This window comes from Haliotis rubra, unplaced genomic scaffold, assembly GCF_003918875.1.
Source record: "Haliotis rubra isolate DU_JTF1 unplaced genomic scaffold, ASM391887v1 Scf711, whole genome shotgun sequence".
In the NCBI taxonomy this organism is placed as follows: Eukaryota; Metazoa; Mollusca; class Gastropoda; order Lepetellida; family Haliotidae; genus Haliotis; species Haliotis rubra.
In genome coordinates, this window is record NW_025767426.1 from 508,156 (window position 1) to 525,401 (window position 17,246).

Sequence of the window (17,246 nt, forward strand, 5' to 3'; positions counted from 1 at the left end):
GCTAAAAGCGGAGTAAAACCAAACTCAGTCAGTCAGTCAGTCAGTCAGTCTTCAACTGTATTGTGCTGTTCAATACACTTTCTAGCAACCAGTTTCTCCTGGAACATTCGGACCCGTGAAGATCCGGGTTAGAACTGATCTTCAGTAACCCATGCTTGCAGTAAGAGGCGACTAACGGGATCACGTGATCAGGCTCACTGACTTGGTTGACACATGTCACCGTATCCCAACTGCTAAGATCGATGCTCATGCTGTTGATCACTGGATTGTCTGGTCCAGACTCGATTATTTACAGCCCGTCGCCATGTAGCCGGAATGCTGCTGAGTGCGGCGTAAAACATAACGAATGGCACATTCGGTTGCATTGCAAATAGCCTGACCCTTAGACTCACATCGGCTCTCTACAATGAACATATTGGACAGAAAAAACAGTGCACAGTTCTTACATAAGAAATAAATAATATATACATGTAATAAAAAGGCCAAGTGACTTTCTTTATGAAGCTGGAGTAATCTAGACTTGACACATATTATAGACTTGAATAGGTTTTCTTGGATATATTTGTTTCAGTGTCTGTGTGGCAAACTACTTGACGCTATAATCTATCACACAACGATGTTCTGCATGGAATAGTTTAAAGAAAGGGAGCATTATAAAACGGCAACTCAACATAGATCACCGATTTTATCTGAAAATGTGCTGAGGTGTTGTTTTAGCTGTCCCCCTTAGGGAGCGTGTTTCGTTTATTGTCTTTATGCAGCTTTAATGTAATAAAATAAACTATCTGGTCATTATGAAATAAATCTATACTGAAGTACATAAGAAAGTACACACCTGGTGTTTTAGGACTGTTTAAAAAATACAAAACATAAATATTTTGCTAGCAATGTTGTAATTGGGTACGATATCTTTGGTGTTTTGGAAACACGTGCACAAAGTTTGTGACAAGGCATGATCAAAACACTTTTTTTGTTGGAGACCACGGGTGAGATGGTGACATGAAATGAGGTTAAACGTCTTGTCGGAGACTACATGTGGTATTGTGACCATTCGTCACCACTCGCCCCTTTCCGTAACCTCCAATCGGCTTGTCCCGGAATAACACGAGTTGGTCACGAATGGTATTGTGACGTATTTATAAACTAGGGGAAGCGTCTTGTCGGAGACCACATGTGAGATGGTGACGTAAAAACTGGGTTAAGCGTCTTGTCGGAGACCACATGAGAGAAAGTGATGTCAAAACTGGGTTAAGCGTCTTGTTGGAGACCACGTGTGAGATGCTGAGGTTAAATGGGGTTAAACGTCTTGTCGGAGACCACGTGTGGTATGGTGACGTATAAACTGGGGTGAAACCCATGTCCAGGCACGTTGGTCGTCTTGGTTTAACCCATAATGGTTTAGGGCATGTTTACATTAAATCAAAGTCACTCATATTTAGAGGCCATATCAACCGAGAAATTGAAAAAAATCATTGCTTAAAGATTACAAATATACACCGTCTCAGTGAAGTGTCTCAACTTAAGCTGAAACATTTTAAAACCAAGCCATAAGGAGAGGAAGTGGCACGCTTCAACCGGATTTAAACACTTGTGGTAGTTCAGGATATTTCGGGTAAAGTTCGAGTTTTATTTGGGGTTGGGTAAATATAACATGGGTTATTAGTGTGTTCTCCGCTATGCTGATATGCATAGCCACAACACACCTGGCAGGTTGTGCCTGGCATGTGCAGCACATGCACTGCCTGCCTCTAGCCCTATAAAGGGAGTAGCTTCACAGCACTCCTTGTCTTTAGTCCACTGGTTCACCAGAGGTGAGGACATTTATTTCAGTTGCTTGAGTCCTGGTTATCCAGACCAAGTATATAGGGTTTTTTTGTTACATAGGAAATTAAGATATTTATTTGTTTTGGACATAGGGACTGAAATCAGAGCCATGTCTCATTAGGGTTTGGGGTTAGGTTCGATTGTTAAGGTAAAGATTAGGTTAGGTTGTTAGGTTAGGATAGGTTTAGGTTTTGTAAATAAATTATTGAGTTTCTCTTTTCTATTTGTTATGTTTTTACCAGCAATGAGGCCTGATCCATAGAGCCTATTTGAAGTTGGCTACTTTACCATCACCACATAAAAAAGTAAAGGTCCTAAACCCTATTATAGCCAACTTCAACTGTCACTGGGCAGAGAAGCCTATTACAGATTTGGTGCTGTGACCAGGATTAGGTTTCTCATTGCTGGTAGGAATTTAATTTTATTCAGTTTCATTGTTGTGTCGGATAGTTGTTTGATATGGATGTGTTAAGTCAAGAAGAGTTACTGGCCTTGTCTGATAGTGGTATCAATGGGTTTGTTGGGTCCGATGTTGGTTTAAGAGCTCAGTCCAGCTTCTTGACATCTACACCTTTTGTCTCTTCGTCCAATAGAAATAGTATACTTGGGTTTGGAGTAGAGATGGAGGAAAGGCTGCAACAGAACTCCAGGACATCTGCAGGTGATTTGCGAACTGTCCACTCAGTTCCATTTCAACCCCTGCGTGCCCATAGAGTTGTAGATAGGGTGTTGACAGATAGGGAAGTTGACGGGTTGAACTTGAATCGAACAGGAACCGGAAACCCGTCTGTTCGATTTTGAAGTCAAGTTGATGATGGTTCTAGTGTAGGGAACAGCAGGTTTCTATCCAGAACAGCGTATTTCCCTGAAGGCTTAACTGCAGATGATACCTTAAATCGTACCTATGTTAGCGATCCCAGCGAAACCATGCTCACACATAGTTCACTTGCTAGGTCTTCTCGTTCGACTGTACGTCCAGATTATTTTGACGGTGCATCCTGTGATTGGCAGGACTTCATAGTTCATTTTGAACAGGTCTCTGCATGGAACAAATGGACAAATGTAGAGAAGGCACAACAGCTAACAATGTGTTTAAGGGGTACTGCTCAAATGTTGTTTAGTAATCTTACAATTGGAGAGTTGAATGATTACAATGCAGTCAAGAATGTTTTAGGTCAAAGGTTTAATCCTAGAGGTAGAAGTTTAGCCTTCAGATCAGAATTTAGAAACAGAAAACAAGGAAAGGGTGAGTCCATAACTGAATTTGGGTACAAGCTCCGACGTTTAGGTTTGCTTGCTTATCCTGAGGCTTCTTACACATCCTTAGAACCTAATCTGATTGACCAGTTTTTGAATGGTTTGACTAGTTTTAATATGAGAAAACATGTGTCCTTCTCACATCCTATCACGCTTGATGAAGCAATGTCCCATGCTGTTGAATATGAAGCCATAGAAGGTAGTCGAGCAAGAAAACCAGAGAATTATGATAGAGTAGGGGTTGTTGGTCACACATCTGAAGCTAGGATTGAAACTCAGAGTAACGACAAGGAACCCTTAACTCTAGAGGCTATAGGAAAGTTGATCGACAAAAAGTTGGATCTTTTCAAAAAAGAAAGTCAGAGAAGGGAACCCCCTCGTTGCTATGTTTGTCATGACAAAGGTCATCTGAGAAATTCTTGTCCATATCTTGAAAAGTTAGGATTACCAACAAGTGCTGATAAGTCTGGAAATAGGTCGGGAAACTAGTAGATGCTGAGATTGAGGCCGCTATTTCAGCTCAGTTAGATAGGCCAGTTCCGACAAATAGAGATAACATTGAGAATGATACCTTGTTAATACAGAATGAGCAGTCTGCATCCAGAGAGAAAATACTTTTGGGCACTTCAACACCTGAAAAGTGTCTCTATGCGCATGCTAAAGTTGAAGGAGGAAACTTTAGAGTTCTTGTTGATACAGGGTCCCCAGTTTCCATTATGTCACATGATGATTTCTGTATGCTTGGTTTGGAAGGAACACCTTTGGAGGTAGTCAACAAGGATTTTCATACAGCAAATGATACCCCCATGGTGGGACATGGTTCTGTTGGGTTGAAGTTTGTGATTGATTGTGTGGAATTTGAGCAAAACTTTGTAGTAGCAGATCTTGGATCACTTAGCAGTATTGTTGGAATGGATTTCCTGGAGCAGTATGATGGGGTAGTGGATGTAAAGAGGAAAGTTCTAGGTACCTCACAGGGTGAACTATCACTTACCAAGCAGAAAACGCACAGTTGTTCAAGAATAAGAGTGCTTGAAACAGTGACTGTACCTGGGAATTCAGAAATGCTAGTTGAATGCAAGGTCGACAACCCTATCTCTTCTCAGAATGGTATAATTGAGCCAAATAAATATTGGCGTAGCAAAGGTCTCTTTGTAGCTAGAAGCTTAGTCCAGGGAAAGGACAACAATATGAAGCTGTGCGCCTCAACTAAAGGCGAGACACTCAAAGACCGTTTCATTGTGACAGGAATTGGTGCGTTTCAGCTGGAGCCAGATCTGTAACATTGAAACACCAACACAATTTGATAGGACATGGCGCTTCTTAATATGCACAGAATTTGCAATAATCATTAGTTTTGCAATAATCATTCAATATAGAACAAACTTTATGGATAACAACTTCTTTTTATTCGTGAGTGCAACGTTTCGATACAGATTCCTGTACCGTTGTCAAGCATAATGAGAAGTTGTTATCCATAAAGTTTGTTCTATATTGTACTTCCCAACTTCTAAAATGCCACTCAAAGAAATAATCATTCAGAAGTAATATATGCAGATCGTTGTCAACATCTTCAAGGCTGGTACGCGGTTAAACTTGGCAAGTCCAAAACCCGAAATCTAGGCACTGACTTCTCTGCTAAATTGCAACTCAAACCGAAACAGTTTATCTATTTTTACGCCTGTAGCTTAGAGCTTATCTTCCACTCTAAGTACAAAGAAGATCCGACTTATATACGACCTCAGCCGACACTAAAACTGCCTTTCTACGGTAACTGGGGTATCATTGGGTGTGGACAGCACCCGCAACTCGTTCTTACACTTCACCATGAATGCGGAAGGTTATACTTTCCCTGCTACTCGGAACATTTGGACAAGCAAAATACACCCCCTATATCTACTGACCACATTCTTCACAGGGAAAGTCCAACATAGCATGGCTTTCTTGGAATGGAGCCAGGTGTAATGTGAAACCCATGTCCAGGCACGTTGGTCGTCTTGGTTTAACCCATTATGGTTTAGGGCATGTTTACATTAAATCAAAGCCACTGTTACTTTAAAGGTTCTATCGACTGAAGGTAGTGCCAAGTTTAAACCAAGAAATTGAAAACGATTAGGACCAGATAACAATTGTACACCATGTCAATGAGGACTCTGAACCATCAAAGTGACGAGTTGCAACTTTGGCCTAAAGATTGAAACATGCATTCAAAATATGAGAAGATGCTGCGTCTCGGCTCGAGCTAAAGCATTAAAACACCATCTCGTTATAAGAGAAGCTGATGTGTCTTAGCTGGAGGTAGAACATTTAAAACCATTGTGTAATAATAGGACATGGTGTATCTTAACTGGAGCTCAAATATTGAAAGACAAATTCACTATGATAGAAGATGGTAACATAGTTTCACAATACAAACATAAAAACACTAACCCAAGGTAACAACAAGAGGCACGTCTCAACAGGAGCTGAAACATTTAATGAGCAAGCAATAAACACCTCATGAGGTGGGTCTCAACTTCAGCTTAAGTTTCAACAGCAGGCAAACTGATCAGAATAGAAGATTGTGCTTCTCAGTTGGAGCTATAACATTCAAACTCTAACCCATAGTAAATATAGGTGGTGCCATCCAGCTCAAACTAAAACATTCAAACTCTAACCCATAGTAAATATAGGTGGTGCCATCCAGCTCAAACTAAAACATTCAAACTCTAACCCATAGTAAATATAGGTGGTGCCATCCAGCTGAAACTAAAACATTCAAACTCTAACCCATAGTAAATATAGGTGGTGCCATCCAGCTGAAACTAAAACATTCAAACTCTAACCCATAGTAAATATAGGCGGTGCCATCCAGCTGAAACTAAAACATTCAAACTCTAACCCATAGTAAATATAGGTGGTGCCATCCAGCTCAAACTAAAACATTCAAACTCTAACCCATAGTAAATATAGGTGGTGCCATCCAGCTGAAACTAAAACATTCAAACTCTAACCCATAGTAAATATAGGTGGTGCCATCCAGCTCAAACTAAAACATTCAAACTCTAACCCATAGTAAATATAGGTGGTGCCATCCAGCTGAAACTAAAACATTCAAATACACACTCATAGTAATCTCATGTGGCGCATCTTACCTGGATGCAAAACATGAAAAGACAAACATGAATCTCTCCTGGACCTAAACTATTGAAAGATAAACTCAATTGAATAAGAAGTAAAAGTTGGACCTGCTTCTGAAACACTGAAACAACGTTTCCTTTATTACATACAGAATAAATAACTTCTGAACATTTTCCCCCTGGGCCTAGATTTTCGAAGCTCTCCTAGCGCTAAGATGGTCGTAAGTTAATGTTATTGTATGGCACTTACGACTATCTTAGCGCTAAGAGAGCTTCGAAAATCTAGACCCAGGATGCCTAGTTTTTCTTTGCCGAGTGGTAAAGAGGAAGGACATATATGGCCCTGTGGCACCCAGGGGGTTAAGGATAAACTGATACAGCTGACTATGATATGATTTGACGTTTCTAAACTTGAGCTAAAATATATATAAAAAGCCAAACTTATTATGGCGATGATGAGTCTAAACTGGATCTAAAATGTTAGCGACTAACTCATCGTTATGGAAAATTGTATGTCATAATCAACAGTTAAGCATACACCCGTTAAAAAGCAAATAAGACACCTTAACTGGTATCTTGACTTTTCAACGACGCCTTTCAATAACCATAAAGTTGTCAAGCAGTTTCTGTCTGGATAATGTATCTGCACCATCTCAGTGACATGTCTCAACTAGCGCGGAAACATTAACAGACCAACTCAATTAAATAGGCATAACAATGAAAAAGAATACATCATCTTGAGCTGAAGCATTAGCAGAACAACTGATTATGAACGGAGTGCAGCGTCTGAAAGGGACCAGAAACATTAACAGACCATTTCTCTGTAATAGACTATACTGAAGAAAACATTCAAAAGAACAGTTTAGTAACTTAACGATGAAATATCTCAACTGCAGCTAAAACATTGAAGAGCAACTCTTTATGCTAGGAAGTGGCGCATCTCAGTTGGATCTCAAACAGTAAGAGATCAAATCCTGCATAAGTCATTCGCACTTTATCAGGGTCTGAAACTCCCAAACGCCACAAAATATCTTCAAACGCATGTCTTAAATTTTAACCCGACCGTCGGGAAGGTGAATTTGAGAATCTGGCAGTCCGTGTAGCAAACAACCCGTCCCGGGCGGTCGGGCAGGCAGGTATTTCGAACACTGACTTTATTACAAATATGCCATACAAATATTTGTTCAAATGAGAAATATGTACACAGTATATTTCAAATTCAGTAGTTAAAACGTAGTGTCCAGCACTATTCTAGATGTAAAACGATTAAAGTTAACACAGTTGTATAATCTATATAAAGATATTTACTTTTATCAAGTGAAGAGACAAACTGACACAAATACGATACAACTGATGTAAGAAGAATAAACTGTAAACTTGAGCGAAGGCACATAAACAAAGGGAAACAACTCCCAACTAGTGTATGAACTCAGATTAACTGTCCCTGAGTTATCAAGGTCACGGTCACGACTATAGCCAGCCGACACCATCAGGTTTCATTGCTCACAAACTATCGAAAAGGTAAATTTTAGGCTATAGACCCCATAGATATAGGTATCCCTATTGCGACTGACAACATTATTGGCGTGAAATCTTTGATGCTTTCTTCATGTATTCAATGCACATACTTCAACATACATCAACAAAATGAAAGTTTACTGGATCAATCTAAAGCTTATCATTTTTATGACAGATTGTCAATGGGAAAGAGTGCCGCCTTCTTGGAAGACGATAAAATATATTCACAACAGACATGTAGCTATTTTAAATTGGTTACTGGCCGGGAGAGCGGCATTTCCGAAACAGATAGCCAAAATTGATGTGGCTCTCCCGGCAATAGTTACGGTTGCGTGAACATGGAATGTGGCTCTCCCGGCTATGCTGTCAAAACATGCTTAGTGATTCAAACACGTTACCGTAAATAGAGAAGAAGAAGAAGAAAAATATTTTATTATTGTGTCACATACTAATATGCTGTACATGATGACACGATTAAAACATTTACATAGCATCCGGCCATTTGGCCTATGAGACACATATCACAGTAAAAACATTTAAGATAAATAAAAATGTGTATTGCACATAGATCACAATTCTTGCATACATAAGTACATTCACGCATGCATCAAACTCACCCACACACTCACCCTTCTATCCTAACACACACCCACACTCACAGCCACCACCCAGACACACACACACTCCAACCCCGTATATAGAGAATACTACACGAGGTCTCATTACATACGAACTATACGAAACGAGTATCCTTCCTATGGTATCTGACCGAGCGAAAGCGAGGTCAGATAACATAGGAAGGTCACGAGTTTCGCATAATTCGTATGTAATGAGACCGAGTGTGGTATTTTATTTATTACCCACGTCTTACATGAATTAAATTGACAAAATAGCGTATTTTTGTTATGTTTTTGGTTTCAATCCGAAACCGGTTTCATAAAGAGGTTGCGGAAGAGTTTTGTACTGTAGTACAATATTTGCATGACGTCACACCGTAATGACGTCACTGCCTTGGTAACCGACGTCACGATGCATGTCAGTTGTCATCGCCTCGTACAGCCTCCTACAGTAAACTACTCTGTAGTACCCCGTTTCTTGATTTGTAGTTGCTACATTCGACTAACATCACTGGTGGAAACATTGCGTTTATGTTTTTCGACGGATATAATGTCTCAGTTCGACTCACAATTTAACAGCGACACGGCAATGTCGCAATGTGTACATTCCCACAATGCATTTAAGTTGTAGAATGAATTAATTCACGTGTCCGTTGTGAATGAAAAAATAGTTACGTCAGAATGTGACCTAATTGAGAGGTCATCGGTTATCCAATCAAATCGTTAGAATCTCAGGTGAAGTCGTTACGACACAGGTCAACGCGATACGACACTCGTGTGACGTACGAGCTTAGTATGCAACTACCCATACGTTGACCACGTGGGTAATAATGAGAGATATTTAGTCTCCTCCTGTACATGAGGTAGACAAGAGCGGCAAGAGGTTTAACAAATGCTGTGTGTTGCAGCATAAACACAGTCTGCTGAACGGCAGACAACAGCGAGAAAGCAGAGTCTAGCTGATTCAACTCCATGAGAAAACTGTATCGCAAATCTGAATAGAATGGGCAACTGATAAAAAAAATGAAACTCATCCTCCACTGAGTGGGGGTCACAGAACTTACATAACTGATGTTCCAGAGGCGTAAATAGAAAATGGCAAAATGTTACTTTGCTCGCACAAATGTTAACAAAGATAATTCTAGGTGTTCCTTAGACACTTTTTCACAATATCAAAGACACATTTAGAAAATGTTTTAAACGACTGAAATCATAGGAATGTTTCTTTTACAAATTAAACACTCTACAACAGTTGTTTCTTGTTTTGATAATTGAAAAAATGGTGACTTTAAATGGTTTATCTCTGTCTCAAAGCAATTTTATTTCAACCTTTCTTTTGTAACTGTTATTTGTTTTTCTAAGATGCCAAATTTAATACTTTCTAAGGATAATTAAGGTTAATCTAAGGTAGGAAACAAACGACGGTGTCGGTGACCTAAATGAAGAATCCTCGCACAGGGCTTACTGGCGCGCTGTTCAATTGATGTGACTGCTCCCCTACGTTAAGATGAACGTTACCAGTAAAAACAAACGATAACAGTTGATGGCGGTTTACGTTCGGATTAAATATCTTCTCTAAATTATTTTAATTACATCTGTGATTAATGTAAACCATATGGGGCAATATGAACGTCGCATTTCTACTACCAACGTAAGTTTAGATCAGTACATCCAGATGAAGCTGAGTAGTCAAGCGACATTCTTTAGGCGTTTAGGGGCATAAAGCCCAAGTCTTTACTGAATAAAGAATCGAATCGAATCGAAACGAGTGTAGGAACAGTCTATTACCGGTATTGCTTAAACACCACGCTTGTGTGTAGGAAAGATTATTCGTTTCTTGTGAAAACAATATTATACATGGGGACACTCTTTTACCGGTTATCAATTAATTAATTAATCTATTGGAAATGTGGCTTTACCTGCTACAGCCATGTAATTGAAATGTGGCCTTCCCGGCAATAGTCATTTTTGAAATGTGGCTTTCCCGGCCTGACACCTTTAGATTTACCATATTCTTACGATATCTCAGTGATCCAATAGTTTCGAAAATAGGCTACAGTCTACGATTTCATATCTCAGTGATCCGATAGTTTCGAAAATAAGCTACAGTCTACGATTTCATAACGAGACATCAATGCATATACAGCACAGAACAATTAACATTGTTGTCAAAGGATTAATCAAATCAGAAACCAAGCACATTTATAATAATGGCAAACGCTTAGGTCAATGTTCGGTTTATTCCAAACGGGCGAGGCGGACAATATTTAGTCCAGAAGTCCAGAAGAAGAGACACTGTCCACTGGAAGTGCTGCACAAAAGACTGCACCTCTACCATCAACACCAAGAACAACCTCGTCAGCAGCCACAGAGACAACCACAACCATGCACCAGGCCCCGAAACCAAGCACATTTATAATCCAGCCCCATCGTTGCTTGTCGAAAACAAAGAGGACGACCCTAAACCATGCAACAACAAAACAAACAGCCGACAAGTAACATTAACAAACGTTTTGTAGTAATTCACAACAAATGTTTGTGGAAATACTTCAGTGCCATAGTACTATAAATTAAAATTCCAAACTTAGTATTCCATCAGAGCCAATCCACAAATATTGAAAAAGCAAACATATTAGCTTTCTTCCCCATCAACTGCGACGAATATTTCAAAATTGAAATAAAATGTTTTCTCCCAAACCATATTACATCCACTTACTGGATGGAGTGAAACAATAGTGAGTGAGTGAGTTTAGTTTAACGCCGCATTCAAAAATAGTCCAGCTATATGGCAGCGGTCCGTAAATAATCGAGTCTGGACCAGACAATCCAGTGATCAACAGCATGAGCATCGATCTGCACAATTGGGAACCAAAGAACATCAGCTACATTCCAATTAACCAACTTCTCATCCAAATGTTGAAATTATTTCTACAGTAGGCTACAACTCTTCAGTAAAATTTGGATTTCTATTATCATCCCTAATCCCCAATTATCAAACCAAGAGAGCCACAGGGGCCCATATGTCCAACCTGTCACATTAGTACAATCACAGAAGCAATAATAACAGGCTTAGATTCAAACTTTCAACAGACCAAAGCAACTTCCTGCAAACCTGCAATCTTCAGACTATATTCTTTTAGAACCAGATAATAAAACAGCAAGAGCACAAAAGGGATATACTTTGTACAATTTACTGACTTAAATACTGAAGAATCTGGTTTTCTGTTCACAAAAGCTTGAAAACGAAATGGTTGCTGTCTTAATTTCTACTTACAACAAGGGATACCCTGCCAGCAAATAATTTGATACAAACACGAATTACATGTACAAAACCCAAAGTCAAGCCTCTAGAATTTGTCTGCCACAAATATTACATTGTTTGAAGGGTTTTTTCAGCTAAAACTGGGGCGGTGGGGTAGCATAATGGTTAAAGCGTTGGCTCGTCACGCCGAAGACCCGGGTTCGAATCCCCACACGGGTACAATTGATGAAGACCATTTCTGGTGTCCCCCGCCGTGATGTTACTGGAATATTGCTAAAAGCGGCGTAAAACCAAACTCAGTCAGTCAGTCACTCAGCTAAAACTATATATTGTATTTGTTTGTTTGTTTTCTTTTGTTTTGTCAGTTAGAGTTTTTAAAATATGATTGATTTAACCCCCTGGATGCCACAGGGACATATATGTCCTTCCCCTTCAACCCTCAATTTCAAGTCCAATAAAAATTGAAATATCCCATGCAAAAGAATTACAAAATACCTTTAGAATACAGCACCACAAACTTTAAAAATACGTCATAATACCCTTTTACGTAATGTAATGTGATTTTGTTCGAAAGCACGTTCTCGAAACAATGCCCTATGACGCCTGCATGACAACACGGTTGTCTGGTTCAGCGAGTGCGTATAAGCTCCGCTCACTGGTGTTTCATCGAGCTATGTCATTGCATAAGCCCAACGATGTTGAGAGTTTCCAGTAGTTGTATACCGGCGGATGCGCAATATTTTGCAAGCACCAGTTTGAAATATTTTTCTTTTTTCACTAATACGCTCATATTTATTTGTATTACGGGCTGCTGAGGTGTTATGTTTTGTGTATTTTGTATATTTTGTAACTTTTTAAATTTACATATATATTTTTATCATTCAGTAGTTTGCACCATTACATAGAAAATTTTTTTATTAGTATTTTAATTTTCGAAGCGGTAATAATGCATTACACGAGACACGTCAGTAGTGTTTGTGCCGGTTCGGTCAATGCATTCTATTTATTAGGATTAATTCAAGGGATTAGGGTTAGGGTTAGGGTTAGGGTTGAGGTTGGGGACCTAATGCAATATAGTAGGTACATGTCCGGTGTTTCGGTCAATGCATTCTATTTATTAGGATTATTTCAAGGGGTTAGGGTTAGGGCTGAGGGTTTAGGGTTTAGGGTTAGGGTTAGGGACCTAATCCAATATGGCAGGTACATGTCCGATGTGAGTACCATTTGTTGTTTTTCCTTTTTGCATTTTAATACTTTTTTTTCACACAAAAACGGGAAACCAAAAACGTCGAAAGTACATTATGAAATGGGTTAATGTAGAAATTTTGGGCTAATGGAAATTTGTCTGGAATTAGCACTCAAGCCTCTTTCACACGCAACATAAATTTTGTAAAGTAATTATTCGAAGGCTAACTCACCCGAGTGCCGTCACTACACATGCTCATGTCTCCCTCGTTCCTTAGTGCGATCCACATTATCCTTACAGTGTTCCCTACATCACTTTTCTGTCACAAAATCACCGATTTATATAAAAGCGCGTCATTCATGCATGCACCGTGAAATCTACGTCTGACGCCTGACGTCAACAACCCCTTTTCAGTTTGAGGCATATCGGCTCATTCCACGCCACACGTTAATTTGTAGATTACGGAATGGGACGAGTGTGCCAAATGGCATCGGATCCATTCGGCAATTGTCCGGAGAATAAAATCACGAGACACCAAGTCTACCCGTAACATTCGTAATTGTCCGTGACCTATTCGACTCTTTCCGTTCATTTCCGTGACGTCACAGGAATGACTCGATAAATTTGCACATTGTGCAACAGTGTGGACGTAGCTCAGTCGGTTAGCTGTCGAGCTAACAATCCGAAGGTCGCGGGTTCGCGTCCAACGGGTTCTCACAAACTGGTTGCTTGTCTTAATGACACGTGACCTACGGCAGAGATCGTCCTCACGAGAAGTTGTGGTGTTGTATTCTAAAGGTGCTCCACAAATACACTTCACAGTTTCGAATTCTGTGGGAAATTTCCTGTTTCTTGATACCATCCACTATTATTTTAGACAAAGCTCAAGTGCTGAAAATGACCTTTCAAAATAGGCTTCATCGAAAATGTCGCCATTTTTGACACAGTACGAAATCGCGATTCACAGCGTTATTTGCTGCATGTTTTGAAATGTGAAAATCGGATAATTACTGGGACTATTGAACTTCAAAAATAACATATTCATGATCACTGATCAGTTTTACATAAAATCGCTAATTATAATTCTGAAACGTTGCCGATGAATCTAGAATCGGTTGGGATGTTTTCGAAAATGCACTTACACGAACGCCGTAGAGCGCTTTCCGCCATATTGGATAGTGTTTACAAAATCACGTTTCGCGAAGGCCGGTATACTCTAAATTCACGCCGCGGCCATTTTGAAACTGAAAACGAGGCTTGGTCCGCAAGCGGTGAGGATGGCTTGGTCGAAGAATCTCGAAAGTGTTCCAGTTATTTCCCAAGAATTTATTGATCGGTGGGCTAATAATACATGTAGGATACCCAGACGGAAGCAGAAAAAAAGGATATGGGTTATTTGTGGAGGGCTACATTCACGACATAGAAGGTAAGTAAAAAAAATGTTTTTTTTCTTAAGTAGATAGTCCAGTTTTCGAGCAGTAGTTTGGTATGCTGGCCAGTGTGCATGGTGTAGTCAGCTTGGTTACATTTAGGACAGATCTGGGTTATCTATATTTTCTCTGGTATGTCTTGTAATTAATAATGTACTATAATAAAAGCTTTTTTTGCAACATTTTACATTTTTTGCAGCTAAATTTGACTCCATGAGCAATCAATGTCAAATAAGGGGGAAAAGCTTCCCCTCCGTGAAGAAAAATGATCCGCCATACAAGCTAATGGTTTGGATACGAGTTTAAGTTCTTCATGTTCTTGTTGGCATGAATGCTTTTCGTATGCTTGTTGTTATTCATGCATTGTCAATTTTTTCGGTTTAATAGTTTGTGTTGGGTTATTTACAAAACGGCTACTGACCAGAGCGTCCACAAAAAAAAATTGGCCAAGACGTCAACAGTTATTTCTTTATTATCATTAATGCATGTATCAGGGCTCCAGATAATTTTTCAACATCAGGAGTACGTACTCCTTTATTTTTCAATATAGGAGTACTGGAGTACATGTAGAGTACTGAATGGAAAATAATGGCGTATCAGTAATCTTGTGTTTTGTTTTATATATGCACCACAACATTGCTGCTCTTGTGTAAACAGGTCAGTAAACAATAAAACAATTTCAGAAAAATACGTCTGTAAATGATTTTAAGACCTGCTGTGGTGCGTATCTGCTACGTTTTCTAAATTGTTTCCACCGTATCGTGCATATTTTCTATCCGTACATACGCCGATACATTGGCCCTTATCTGGAGCCCTGATGTATAGACCATTATTTACCGTTCCGCAGATCCTGCTTAATACTTAATGATATTGTGATCGTTTATATACCATTAGGGGCCTAGGCCATAACAAAATAATGTCTTGTTTCACATCACTTTAAACAAAACAGGCTAGGGTGGGTGGGATTTTATTTTCCTTTGTTTTCTTCTATGTCAATATAGCACTTAAGAAACATTTTGCTCATCAGTTATTAATGAAACTTTAAAATGTATAATTAATAATGCAATAAACTGGATTCTTCTGATAAAAATGTGATGTAACTCTGTTGTGACCAATTTTCTTTCCTTTCAATTCTGAATATTTATATTCATCATATTTTTACTTTCAGATTTCTCTGACACTTCCTGAATCTGCATCAGAAATACAGGTCACAGGAGCAATATGTGATTGCAAGGCCGGAAGGGGACAGTGCTCTCACTGCTTGGGTCTGCTATTTTCTATTTCCCATTTTCAAAAGCTTGGACTTAGAGCAGTTCCACCTGTGCAAAGCAGAACTTCATTGCCTCAGGCCTGGCAAATACCACTAAGGACTGAGGGTCTAACCCCACAAGCTGTGGATTCACTAACTGTAAATAAAGTTAAAACAAGTAGTGAAATGAAAACAAGGAAGAGGAAGAAAAAGGTAACAGAAGGTGTAATACCAAAGGTATACTGTCCTGTGACACCCATACCTCACCAAGAATTTTTGTAATGACTTGGTTAATCAGCTTTCATCAGTAAACAGTAGTGCACAGATATTGAAAGTCATCCATTCATACCAAGAATGCATCGTGACTGATTCGAAGTTTGGTCCAGTACCTCAAGGATCTGTGCTCTCATACCAACAAAAACCAGTCAAGTTGACCTCAGATATCATCAACCACTTGGACCAAAATGACATTTCCCGATTTCATATTGCCTCAACAAGTTTCCATATATTCAACCTGTCTCACTTATTCAGGCTACAATGTTTTTCATGGTCTTTACATGGACAGATCCTTTTGTTTAGAACTTGAAAGTCTTACACGAGAACAAAGTTTTAACAGAACATGGCATGACGTGAGGAAACACAGAATTACTTCATCTGTGTTTAAAGATGTGTGTGTTAGAAAGAATGATTATGAGAAACTGGCTGATCGTATGCTAAATTTGAAACCAATCCAGACAGCAGCTATGAAGTTTGGGACAGAGGAGGAACCTAAGGCAGCAAAATTGTATTCTGAAATTACCAGCAACAATGTGTACTTGAGTGGATTTGTTGTAAATCCAAGTTGTCCTCACCTTGGCACTTCTCCAGACCGCAAGGTTTATGACCCCACTTCAGACCCTAATCATGGATTATTGGAAATCAAGTGTCCAAGCAAAACAAACTTCTCGGCTTGTGACTTTCTTAGAAAAGACATTCGAGATGGCACTTTCAAACTGAAAAAAAGTCATAAATATTATTATCAGGTGATAGGACAAATGGGTCTAACTGGAATGACCTGGTGTGATTTTTTTGTGAAATGTGAGGAGGATTTCCATTTGGAACGTGTGGTATTTGATGATGAAAAATGGCAAGACATGAAGTGTTTGCTTGATAAATTTTATTTTGAGTATTTATTGCCTGCAGTCTGTACTAAACTGTCTAATATTAAATAGATATGTAGACATGCTAATGATGTTAGATGTCTAGAAATCGCTAGTCAAGGATTAAAATAGTATGATGATGTGGAGATACTCTCAGTTTAGCAATGTTGGAGAAATGGTTTCTCACTAAACAAGGAACAAATATTTTGATGTTTTGCACATTTTAATGAAAATGACTTCATATTGCAATATACTGTCAAAATTGGAATTGATTACACTTTAGCAATACTTTTCATTCCGCAATTTTGGATTTAGTGGTTATGTAACCACTATAATATTACAAGTCACACCAACATCTCATCTTATAGGCCACTCAGGTCTTGCTTTGAGTTGTTTTGCTCTGTTTTGGTACTTAAAGTCGCATCAGCGATATTTCAGCTTCTCACAACTACTCCGACACATTATACTGCCTCCGAGTCAAGCAGTCCCTACTCTTTATCCCCTTTAGTGCTGACCATCTAGCTGAAAAGCAGAAGGAATACCAACTTTACACAGGGATGTACATGAAGTTGGGTATTTGATGGTACCTGGGACTCATACTCTTAATTTTCAGGGTCGTGGCCAACAAAATTGGGCTCCCAAACA